We start from the raw sequence: 12,758 nt of genomic DNA, 5'->3' as shown, positions 1-12,758 counted from the left end.
TATCTGATTCCTGCAATATCATAATTTCAAGACATGCCAAAACATAGTAAAACTTACGTCCACGCGTAGCCTACAACGATAGGAACACGGTACCGAAGTCGGATTTCAAATCAGACGTACGGATTGAAAGATGCGAGCGTAAGGATTTCCAAAAGCTCTTCGTAGCTTTTCCTTTCTGATTTCTTATCAAATTCTGAGGAAATTCGTTTATATATATATCCTACTTGCATGCCATGAAACGTGTCACACCTTTGCCAAATCTCGCTGGCGCTCGGGCGGTCGAAACTTACCGCCCGGGCGCGAGCTCGGCGCTCGGGCGGTCAAGTTCTACCGCCCGGGCGCGGAACGTTCTGCCGCGAGGTGTGAGACGCTGGCGCTCGGGCGGTCATAAATTACCGCCCGGGCGCCACACCTTCTGCCCGAACATCTTCCTATTGAGCATTGGCGCTCGGGCGGTCACTTTCTACCGCTCGGGCGCCACTAGTTCTGCCCGGTATTGGTGAAATTTATATTCTTTGTCCAATCTAGTCTCGTAATGGCCCGTTTACAATTATATCTATTTACTTCACAAATCTTATAGCAAATTACGATAGTCAAATCCTCGGGCATTACACACTGGATGTATGGTTATATCGAGTAATGGAATCCATTACGGAATTCGATATAGGAACACCATATTTGGTTATATCGAGTAAAGGGGTTGGAATTCTTCTATTACGGAATTCGATATAGGAATACCGGGGCACTGGTTATATCGAGTACTAGAAATTATGGTTCCATCCTTTACGGAATTCGATATAGGAATACCACATCTGGAAACCGGGATCCCTAGGCTAGGAGTGGGTCTAGTCTTAAATGATGTAACTACGAGTATTGTTTATGTTTCGGATTATGATACATATTCATGTTACCTGATTACATGCTTTATATTTGTTTATATGATTGCATGTTTCATTGATTTATACTGGGAGTATATTCTCACCGGTTTATCCGGCTGTTGTCTTGTCTGTATGTGTACTTGACAACAGGTGGGACAGGATCAGGGTCCAGGAGATAAAGAGAGAGATCGTGATTAGAGTGGTGGCACCGGACTTGGACTAGAGATAGGGTTGAACACTTGATAGTAGTTGTCAAACCCTAGTTTGAATAAATGTTGGTGATACAGGACTTGTATGTTATATATATACTGATATGTGAAAGCGGACCGGTTACGGAGGCCGGAAACGCAACGGAAGCGAAAAATTTAAATTTTTATGCACAAATTTCGGCCCCCATGATTTTGGTGCAATATTTACAAAACAAACTTAAAAACATGCATAGGGTGTTAGAAAGTTTGTTACCTATCAACCCCTTAGAGTTGATGAATGGCACCAACCAAAGTGTAAACACTTTGGCTCTTGTATGGATGAAAGATCTACAAGCTCACCTTCTTTTCTCCAAGAATTAGGCCCACCACTTAGCTATGTAAATCCCCTCAAGTTTTGCACTAGAAAAACTCAAGGATTTTTCAAAGAGAATGATTTTTGCTCTCAAAAGTTGAAGAACAAAACTTGAAAAATATGGAGAGAATACACACAAAGATTTCGGCCAAGTGAGTGAATTGGAGTGAGAGGGAGACTAGCCTAGGTTGTTGTGTAAAGTTGTCTCTCAAAAGTTGCATGCTTTTGGAATTTTTTTATTAAAAAGTAATCAACAACCTTTCACCTCCCAAGCATGCAAACCCTAGCATGTCTCACTTATATTATATGGTTTTTAACACATTAAAAACCATAGACTAAATTTTATTATCTCAAACACATTTGAGATTAATTAAATATTACTTGATTTCACTCAAGTCCCACTAGTTAAATAATTATTTAAATTGAGCTCTACTAGACTCAATATTATTTAATTAATTCAACACTTGAATTAATTTAATTATTTAGACTCTACTAGGTCCACTAGTGTTTAATTAATTCAACACTTGAATTAATTTAATTTAGTCTCCAATAATGTTCATGAAAATCACAATTTTCAACTACATTATTTTCTTGGCCAAATTTTAATCTTAGGAACACTTCCATAAATTAAAATTTATATTTCTCTCATAGAAGTCATACTTCTAATTTTCTTTACGCTTATAAACACATTTATAAGCCGTTCAACACATTGAACTATTTTACTTCTCTTCGGGATTTACTAAGCAAGTACTTGTGTGGCCCTCAATGGTTCATTGATACAACTAGCCGTGGGTTCACATCTCAATGTGATTCGGACTAAACATGTCCTTATACGAGCATACCCCAATTGCTCCATTCTCACTTATCAACTCCTTGATAGTAAGAACGTCAGAACTCAAGTCTGATAGTACCCAACCAATCACGTTAAGCGCCTAGCAGCATCGCTTACGTGATTCCCTAGGTATCACATGATAGTGCCTGCAAGAACCATTCAATTATGGTTAGCGTACAGTACGGTCCCTTCAACTCATATATCCCGACCGATTCGACAACTATTGGTTTATCGAGAGTTGTCAATGAATCGATACTATGTGTCATGTCGTGGTTGCATCGATGGTGTAATCTATGAAACCCCTTTCATAATTACCACCATACTCTGATCAGAGATTTCAACCCACACATACATGATAAACACATAGGATATCCATACCCGTAGGTAAGCGGTGAATCCCCGACTACAATGCATCGACTCCTATATGTTTCGCCGTAACACCCAACCTTGCCACCTAATGACCCCATAAGAGTCGGTAAACAAGTCAAAGTGAAACGCTAGCACATAGAGTCTCAATGTTGTCCCGGGTCATAAGGACTAATTCTGTACAACCATAAACCAGGACTATTCCACTCGATAAGTGAGAACCACTTGGAAAGTCCTTTTATGGAGGGTTGTTCAGTGCACTCTACAAGGAGCACCTATCTGCATGCTCGGACATCACAATGTCCCCTACCAATGAAACATGGTACTCACATCGCAGATACTAGTCTCTAACTCGAGCGGCCTTTATCCTTCTTAGTGGCGGCTGAATCGACTAGGAACGGTTTAGAATATACAGTATTCCAAATATGAGTTTCATGATACTCATCATATGAGCATCTCATATTCTTTCTACTATTTGTATATTCAAGGACTTTATCTATGCAACTAGCATGGGTATAAAGATAAAGATGCGCCAAATTAATAAATTGAAATATTATTAAAATAAAGATCGTTTATACAAAGAGTTTCATTGTGAACAGTCGGCCAACACTTGGCTCGACGTGCACCTACTCTAACAATCTCCCACTTGCACTAGAGCCAACTACCTATATACTTTAGACCCATTGATTCGCGATGCTTCTCGAACGATGGTCCTGGTAAAGGCTTAGTTAGTGGATCAGCAACATTATCTGCGGAGCCGACTTTGTCAATCACGACATCTCCTCTTTCCACGATCTCTCTGAGGATGTGGTACTTTCTCAATACGTGTTTGGACTTCTGATGAGACCTTGGCTCCTTCGCCTGAGCTATGGCTCCCGTGTTGTCGCACATCACCGGGATAGGAGCAACTCCATTTGGAATGACGCCCAACTCTTGGACGAAATTCCTAATCCAAACAGCCTCCTTTGCTGCAGCCGATGCAGCAATGTATTCTGCCTCAGTGGTGGAATCCGCAGTACTGTCTTGCTTGGAACTCTTCCAAGAGACAGCACCACCATTGAGCATGAATATGAATCCGGAGGTTGACTTCGAGTCATCAACATCGCTTTGGAAGCTAGAGTCGGTATAGCCTTCCAATTTTAGTTCTCCACCCCCATAGACCAAAAACAACTTATTGGTCCTTCTCAAATACTTGAGGATGTCTTTCACAGCTTTCCAGTGTGGAAGACCGGGGTTGGATTGATATCTACTCACTACACTTAGTGCAAATGCCACGTCAGGACGTGTAGATATCATCCCATACATGATACTACCAATAGCCGAAGCATACGGAATTCGTGTCATCGCCGCTATCTCTGCATCAGTCTTGGGAGACATAGACTTGGATAGGGACACGCCATGACACATTGGTAGATGTCCTCTCTTGGACTCATCCATCGAGAACCGCTTCACGATGGTATCAATGTATGTGGACTGGGTGAGACCAAGCAATCTTTTTGATCTATCTCTATAGATCTGTATTCCCAATACAAAAGATGCTTCACCCAAGTCCTGCATTGAGAACTTACTTGCTAACCATATCTTTGTTGATTGCAACATTCCTACATCATTCCCAATGAGTAGAATGTCATCAACATAAAGAACAAGGAATGTCACCGCACTCCCACTGACCTTCTTATACACACAGGGTTCCTCAGGATTCTTAGTAAAACCAAACTCTTTGATTGTACTATCGAATCTGAGGTTCCAACTCCTCGATGCCTGCTTAAGACCATAAATAGATCTTTGAAGTTTGCATACCATATGCTCACTTCCGATAGATGTGAAACCCTCAGGTTGAGACATGTAAATCTCTTCCTTAATATCCCCATTAAGGAAGGCTGTCTTAACATCCATCTGCCATATCTCATAGTCATACCATGCAGCTATGGCTAGCAATATCCTAATGGACTTGAACATCGCAACTGGAGAAAAGGTTTCCTCATAGTCAACACCTTGCCTTTGAGTATACCCTTTTGCTACCAATCGCGCTTTGAAGGTCAATACCTTCCCATCCGCCCCAAGTTTCCTCTTGTAAATCCATTTACACCCTATGGGAACAGTTCCCTCAGGTGGATCCACAAGATTCCACACTTGGTTCGAATGCATGGAATTCATCTCAGATTCCATTGCTTCAAGCCATTTGGATGAATCGGCATCCGATAATGCTTCCTTGAAGGTCCTTGGATCACATCCAAGATTAGGCTCATCATGGCCCTCTTCAAGAAGCAGACCATACCTCACAGGTGGTCTCGAGACTCTCTCGGTTCTTCTAGGAGCTTGTATCTCCTCACTTGGCTTCTCGGGTGTGGGTTCTACAACTGTGGGTGTCTCTCGAACCTCTTCGAGTTCTATCATCTCGCCTTTTCTATCTAATAGAAATTCCTTTTCCAAAAAGGTTGCGTTCCTAGAAACAAACACCTTTGTTTCTTGGGGATGATAGAAATAATATCCAATGGAATTTCTTGGATATCCCACAAAGTAGCATAAAATGGATCGACTATCCAGTTTATCTCCCACTGTCTGCTTCACATAAGCAGGACACCCCCATATTCTTAGATAAGAATACTTGGGAGGCTTACCCATCCATATCTCATATGGAGTCTTGTCAACTGCCTTTGTATGGACATTGTTCAACAACAGTGCCGCTGTTTCAAGCGCATATCCCCAAAAGGATGGCGGCAACTCCGTGAACCCCATCATAGACCGAACCATGTCCATCAAAGTCCGGTTACGACGCTCCGAAACACCATTCAATTGTGGTGTAGCGGGCGGAGTCCACTGCGAGAGAATCCCATTCTCCCTTAGATACTCTTGGAACTCGGCACTCAAGTACTCACCACCTCGATCCGATCGAAGTGTCTTGATGCTTCGTCCCAATTGTTTCTCTACTTCACTTCTGAATTCTTTGAACCTTTCAAAGGCTTCAGACTTGTATTTCATCAAATACACATACCCATACCTCGAATGGTCATCGGTAAAGGTGATGAAGTAGGCATGTCCATGCTTAGTGGTGATGCTAAGCGGACCGCACACATCGGTATGGATCAAATCCAATAACCCTTTGGCTCGCTCCGCATGGCCCTTAAAGGGAATTTTGGTCATCTTTCCTTTCAGACAGGATTCACAAGTCGTGAGAGCGTTAATATCAGACATATCAAACATGCCAACTCCCACTAGCTTGTTCATCCTTCTTAGGGAAATATGACCTAATCGAGCATGCCATAGTTGTGCCGAATTAAGAGTATCTTGTTTGCGCTTATTTGTTGTTGTTATTGCTTGGACATTGTTAAGTGGAATATCTTTCAATTTTAAGGTATAGAGATTGTTTTCAAGTTCACCCGTACCAACTAAACATTCATTCTTATAAATATTGCAAACACCTTTGCAAAATAAACAAGAAAATCCATCAATATCAAGCATCGAAATGGAAATAATGTTTTTAACCAAGTCTGGTACATACAAAACATCTCTCAAAATAAGCTTAAAATCATTGTTCAATATTAAATAAACATCTCCAATGGCCTTGGCAGCAACTCTTGCCCCATTGCCCATCCTCAAGAAGGTCTCACCCTCTCGGAGCCTCCTACTTCTTCCCATCACCTGCAAATCATTACAGAGATGTGAGCCACAGCCGGTATCCAATACCCAAGAAGTAGAGTTAATCGAGATGTTAACTTCAATATAGAACATACCTTTGGCAGAACCCTTCTGCGCAAGATATTCCCTGCAGTTACGCCTCCAATGTCCAGGCTTCTTGCAGTGATGACAGATGTCGACTGTCTTCTCAGCCTTGGCTGGCGCGGCTGCCACGATGGGACTCGAAGTCTGCCTCTTCAAGGGCTCGCTCTTCTTGGTACGCTGGAAAGAACGCTTCTTTCCCTTCCCAGGTGGACCAGTCTTCGTGCCAGATGAAGAGCCCACATAAAGAACCGGCTTCTCCTTCTTGATCGTGGACTCAAAGGTCACAAGCATGTTCACCAACTCTTCAAGGCTGGGCTCAAGCTTGTTCATATTGAAGTTCACGACAAAAGGATCGAAAGAGCTGGGCAATGACAACAGCAACACATCCGTGGTCAACTCCGATGGCAAGATCAAATCCATGCCTACGAGTTTATCCACGAGCCCAATCAACTTTAGGCCATGCTCATGGACCGAAGTCCCATCTCGCATGCGTAAAGTGATGAGCTCCTTTACTGTGGCATGCCTCAAAGGCCGAGTCTGCTCTCCGAAGAGCTCCTTGAGGTGCATATGAATGTCAGCAGCATTCTTTGCATCCTCGAATCGCCTTTGCAGCTCATCGTTCATTGAAGCTTGCATGTAACACTTGGCCTTCAAGTCATGGTCGCACCAATCCTTGTAGGTCTGCAGTTCCTCGGGACTGCAGTCAGTCGGAGCCTCATCAGGGGGCGACTCAGTAAGTGTGTATGCGATTTTCTCCGAGTTCAAGACAATCTTTAAGTTTCTTAGCCAAGTGATATAGTTTGGTCCGGTTAGTATGTGTTTTTCGAGAATGACCGAAAACGGGTTGCGAATTGATGACATGTCAAAGATTGTACTGAAAAGTAAAACAGATAAATGTTAATGACTATTTTAAAATATTTAATAAGATATAAAGTTTGGACTTTTACTTTATAAATAATCGCTCCCACTGTTTTGACATTTTCACTACCCTCTAGTGAAAACGGGAAACACTTTCCTCAGTAGGTACGTAAGGTCCAATTAGCGAATTGTGATCCCGAATAATATCGGCCATCACAACTCCCAAAAGGTAGTTTCCAATTGCATCGCCATGCAACCCTCTACGTATACTTTTGTCTCACGTTTGATTAGGACCCAATAATATGACGTCGTTCATCTTTACGTGTCAAGCCTAACCCATCGATATTGAACCTTAATGGACGGTCGCCATGAGTTCCCTCAATAATATGAGCCGAAATCATGGGAGTTCCACGTAGTTCACATCACCATGTCAATGGATGTCACAGCTTTCCGGCACCCAGGGCCCCCTCAATAATATGAGCCGAGCCCCGAGTACGGGTAGCGTTCATCATGCATCCATTGTCGATGGAAGACAAGGAAATTATAAACAAATTTATAATTCCCCTTTTCGGACTTGATATTAATTTTGAATCTTATTCAAAATGAGGGTTTTTAATTTTGAAAGGTCTCATCATTAATTTTATTTTAAAAGCTCGCCATGTTTGATCGTATGTTTGCCGGATTCATGCAACTTTGTTATTATAATAATAATAACGCACATACTCATTATTTATAACATATCATGCATATATTATAAATAGAAAACAATACAAGGATGATCAATTGCCCCAAACTCTAATGGCCCGTGTGAGCCAAACACGGGCCTAGGTCCAATCCTAGGGTAAATGCACGGGATGCAATGCAACTATACTATTACATTAGCATCCTATATTACATGTCTTCGATCTTCATAATCACCAAGGCCACCATCTTCCAATCTTGATCTTCCCCTATTCTAATATTTACAATTAAATATCCATGGCACATAGGGATACATCTCATGGGGGTGGGAACGGGCCATAAACCAAGCCCACTTTATAAATTGATAATTATTACAATCATTCAACACAAATATCCTAGCATACACCTAGCAAATTGGGCTTGGGCTTTTGATCATCCTTCATGCACAATATCATATATCATACACCATCAATTAATTATCACTATAATTAATTGATCCAATATTATGTATCTTGAACCAATCACTAACCGCCACAATTATAAATTAAATTAACAAAGTATACAAACCCCTTTGTCTACTTTCAAATTAATTTATTTATAATCGAATTTCTTATAAATCACAATTTACTATAAATAATTAAAGTCCCACTTCAATTATTTATTTTATGAAAAATATATATGCAACATTTGTAATTTTAAACTTAAGGGCCCAAAACTCATTTTTCACCAAAAATACTTTGGCCCATTTAAAATTCACAAATTATGTTGGCCATCCAATGGCCCAACATCTCAAGGCCCATGACACTAAGATTATCCAAAACACTTTTGGAAACCCTAGTCGTCACCGCCGTCGCCGGAGCTCCGTCGCCGGATTCCGGCAACACCAAAAAAATTTTTTTATTAAAACCGAATTTTCCGGGCAGCCCGTAGGCTGCCCGAACATGCTGCCCGAAATAATTCGGGCAGCCCGAAATTTTTTTTTTTTTGTTTTGCTTGTAAAAATTTCGGCCTTCACAAATTTTTTTGCACAAAAAATTTCAAGCGGTTAGAAATCGATACTCAACATAATATAACGTAAATATAGCACAAAATCCGTAACCTTAGCTCGGATACCACTTGAAAGCGGACCGGTTACGGAGGCCGGAAACGCAACGGAAGCGAAAAATTTAAATTTTTATGCACAAATTTCGGCCCCCATGATTTTGGTGCAATATTTACAAAACAAACTTAAAAACATGCATAGGGTGTTAGAAAGTTTGTTACCTATCAACCCCTTAGAGTTGATGAATGGCACCAACCAAAGTGTAAACACTTTGGCTCTTGTATGGATGAAAGATCTACAAGCTCACCTTCTTTTCTCCAAGAATTAGGCCCACCACTTAGCTATGTAAATCCCCTCAAGTTTTGCACTAGAAAAACTCAAGGATTTTTCAAAGAGAATGATTTTTGCTCTCAAAAGTTGAAGAACAAAACTTGAAAAATATGGAGAGAATACACACAAAGATTTCGGCCAAGTGAGTGAATTGGAGTGAGAGGGAGACTAGCCTAGGTTGTTGTGTAAAGTTGTCTCTCAAAAGTTGCATGCTTTTGGAATTTTTTTATTAAAAAGTAATCAACAACCTTTCACCTCCCAAGCATGCAAACCCTAGCATGTCTCACTTATATTATATGGTTTTTAACACATTAAAAACCATAGACTAAATTTTATTATCTCAAACACATTTGAGATTAATTAAATATTACTTGATTTCACTCAAGTCCCACTAGTTAAATAATTATTTAAATTGAGCTCTACTAGACTCAATATTATTTAATTAATTCAACACTTGAATTAATTTAATTATTTAGACTCTACTAGGTCCACTAGTGTTTAATTAATTCAACACTTGAATTAATTTAATTTAGTCTCCAATAATGTTCATGAAAATCACAATTTTCAACTACATTATTTTCTTGGCCAAATTTTAATCTTAGGAACACTTCCATAAATTAAAATTTATATTTCTCTCATAGAAGTCATACTTCTAATTTTCTTTACGCTTATAAACACATTTATAAGCCGTTCAACACATTGAACTATTTTACTTCTCTTCGGGATTTACTAAGCAAGTACTTGTGTGGCCCTCAATGGTTCATTGATACAACTAGCCGTGGGTTCACATCTCAATGTGATTCGGACTAAACATGTCCTTATACGAGCATACCCCAATTGCTCCATTCTCACTTATCAACTCCTTGATAGTAAGAACGTCAGAACTCAAGTCTGATAGTACCCAACCAATCACGTTAAGCGCCTAGCAGCATCGCTTACGTGATTCCCTAGGTATCACATGATAGTGCCTGCAAGAACCATTCAATTATGGTTAGCGTACAGTACGGTCCCTTCAACTCATATATCCCGACCGATTCGACAACTATTGGTTTATCGAGAGTTGTCAATGAATCGATACTATGTGTCATGTCGTGGTTGCATCGATGGTGTAATCTATGAAACCCCTTTCATAATTACCACCATACTCTGATCAGAGATTTCAACCCACACATACATGATAAACACATAGGATATCCATACCCGTAGGTAAGCGGTGAATCCCCGACTACAATGCATCGACTCCTATATGTTTCGCCGTAACACCCAACCTTGCCACCTAATGACCCCATAAGAGTCGGTAAACAAGTCAAAGTGAAACGCTAGCACATAGAGTCTCAATGTTGTCCCGGGTCATAAGGACTAATTCTGTACAACCATAAACCAGGACTATTCCACTCGATAAGTGAGAACCACTTGGAAAGTCCTTTTATGGAGGGTTGTTCAGTGCACTCTACAAGGAGCACCTATCTGCATGCTCGGACATCACAATGTCCCCTACCAATGAAACATGGTACTCACATCGCAGATACTAGTCTCTAACTCGAGCGGCCTTTATCCTTCTTAGTGGCGGCTGAATCGACTAGGAACGGTTTAGAATATACAGTATTCCAAATATGAGTTTCATGATACTCATCATATGAGCATCTCATATTCTTTCTACTATTTGTATATTCAAGGACTTTATCTATGCAACTAGCATGGGTATAAAGATAAAGATGCGCCAAATTAATAAATTGAAATATTATTAAAATAAAGATCGTTTATACAAAGAGTTTCATTGTGAACAGTCGGCCAACACTTGGCTCGACGTGCACCTACTCTAACAATATGTATATTAATTTGATTTCACTACGTTCCGCATTTAAAAAAAAAAATTTAGACCCTGGTTTTTAATGGAATAATTAGTCCCAATTATGATTAAGAACTTGTTTAGCGTCCGGGTCCCCACAACAGGTGGTATCAGAGCTATAGATCCTTGAGATTGAGATAGGAGCTAGTTAGCGGGGTAGAATGAGATTTTCTTTCCTTGCTTTTGATTGCTAGCATGTTTACTGCTTTAATACATGTTACCTGACTTATCTGTTATTGATATGGTATTGTGTACTATTGGAATGGATCAGCGGTAAGATGATCCAGGGAGGCTTGAAACAGGATTATTGTTGGAACTGCTAACCCTTTTGGTTATCAGATATGCCTCCGAGGAGAATGCCAGAACAAGGGAGTACCTCGAATCCTCCCATGGATGTGACACCTACAGCAATGGAGAAATTGCTGAAACGGTTTCAGTCATTTCATCCACCGACTTTGAAAGGTACGGAGAACTCCGTGGAATGTGAAAGTTGGTTGGACGACATTGAATCACTGTTTGACTCTTTGGAGTATACTGAGGAAAAGAGGGCTAAACTGATAATACACCAGTTGCATGACGTTGCTAAACACTGGTGGATCACGACGAAGCGGGCATTGGAACAGCGAGGTACGGCCATTACCTGGAATGTGTTTAAGACTGAATTCTATCTACGGTTCTTTCCAGTTTCTTATAGGAAAGACAAGGGAGCCGAGTTTGCAAACTTGAAACAGGGCCAGTTAAATATTGAGGACTACGTGGCTAAGTTCTCGACACTACTTAGATTCGCTCCCCATGTCGCTGAGCATGATGAGGCCGTTGCGGACCAGTTCATAAATGGCCTAAATCCGGAAATTTTTACTTTGGTAAATACTGGGAGGCCCAACAACTTCACCGATGCCCTCAACAGAGCCAAGGGAGCTGAGGCAGGCCTGATGAGGCAGAGAGAGGCTTCGTTTGTGCCTTCAGTACCGAGTGCACCGATGCCTCCACCATTTCCTCGACTAGAAAGCGGCAGTGGAAGTGGGAAGAAAGACTTCTTGAAAGCTAAAGGGAAGAAATTCAAGAAAGCTGGAACTAGCTCGTCCAGTTCGAGTGGCTCTAGACAGACTGGTCAGGGCCAGAGCTATACAGGACCTTACTGTGGTACTTGTGGAGGGAGGCATTCCACAGATCAGTGCCGAGGAGTGACTGGCAACTGTCGTATTTGTGGACAGCAAGGACACTTTGCTCGAGTGTGTCCCCAGAGGGGTACCCAGGGATCACAGGCTGCTGAGTCGTCTGGATCAGTGGCTCAGACCGGTAGACGACCATCTGCCGTGCATTCCTTTCAGCCAGTACCGTCTACTCTGTCACAGCAGAGGCCAGGAGGGGGCCAGACCGCGAGCCAGCCTCCTAGACAGCAGGCTCGATTGTTTGCTTTGACTGAGGAGCAAGCACAGGATGCACCTGATGATGTCGTGGCAGGTAACTGTTTTATTTCTGGTTATCCTGCATATGTATTGATTGACACTGGTGCATCACATACTTTTATTTCTGAGAGGTTTGCATTGAGTCGTGCATTACCAATCGAGTCATTGTCTGCGGTAGTGTCTGTTTCTTCACCGTTAGGAACAGGTTTGATATCAGTGAAATCTGTGA

The sequence above is a fragment of the Primulina eburnea genome, chromosome 13, assembly GCF_022965805.1.
Source record: "Primulina eburnea isolate SZY01 chromosome 13, ASM2296580v1, whole genome shotgun sequence".
NCBI lineage: Eukaryota > Viridiplantae > Streptophyta > Magnoliopsida > Lamiales > Gesneriaceae > Primulina > Primulina eburnea.
The sequence above is the reverse complement of the archived record's forward strand: the minus strand, read 5'-3'. Positions refer to the sequence as shown.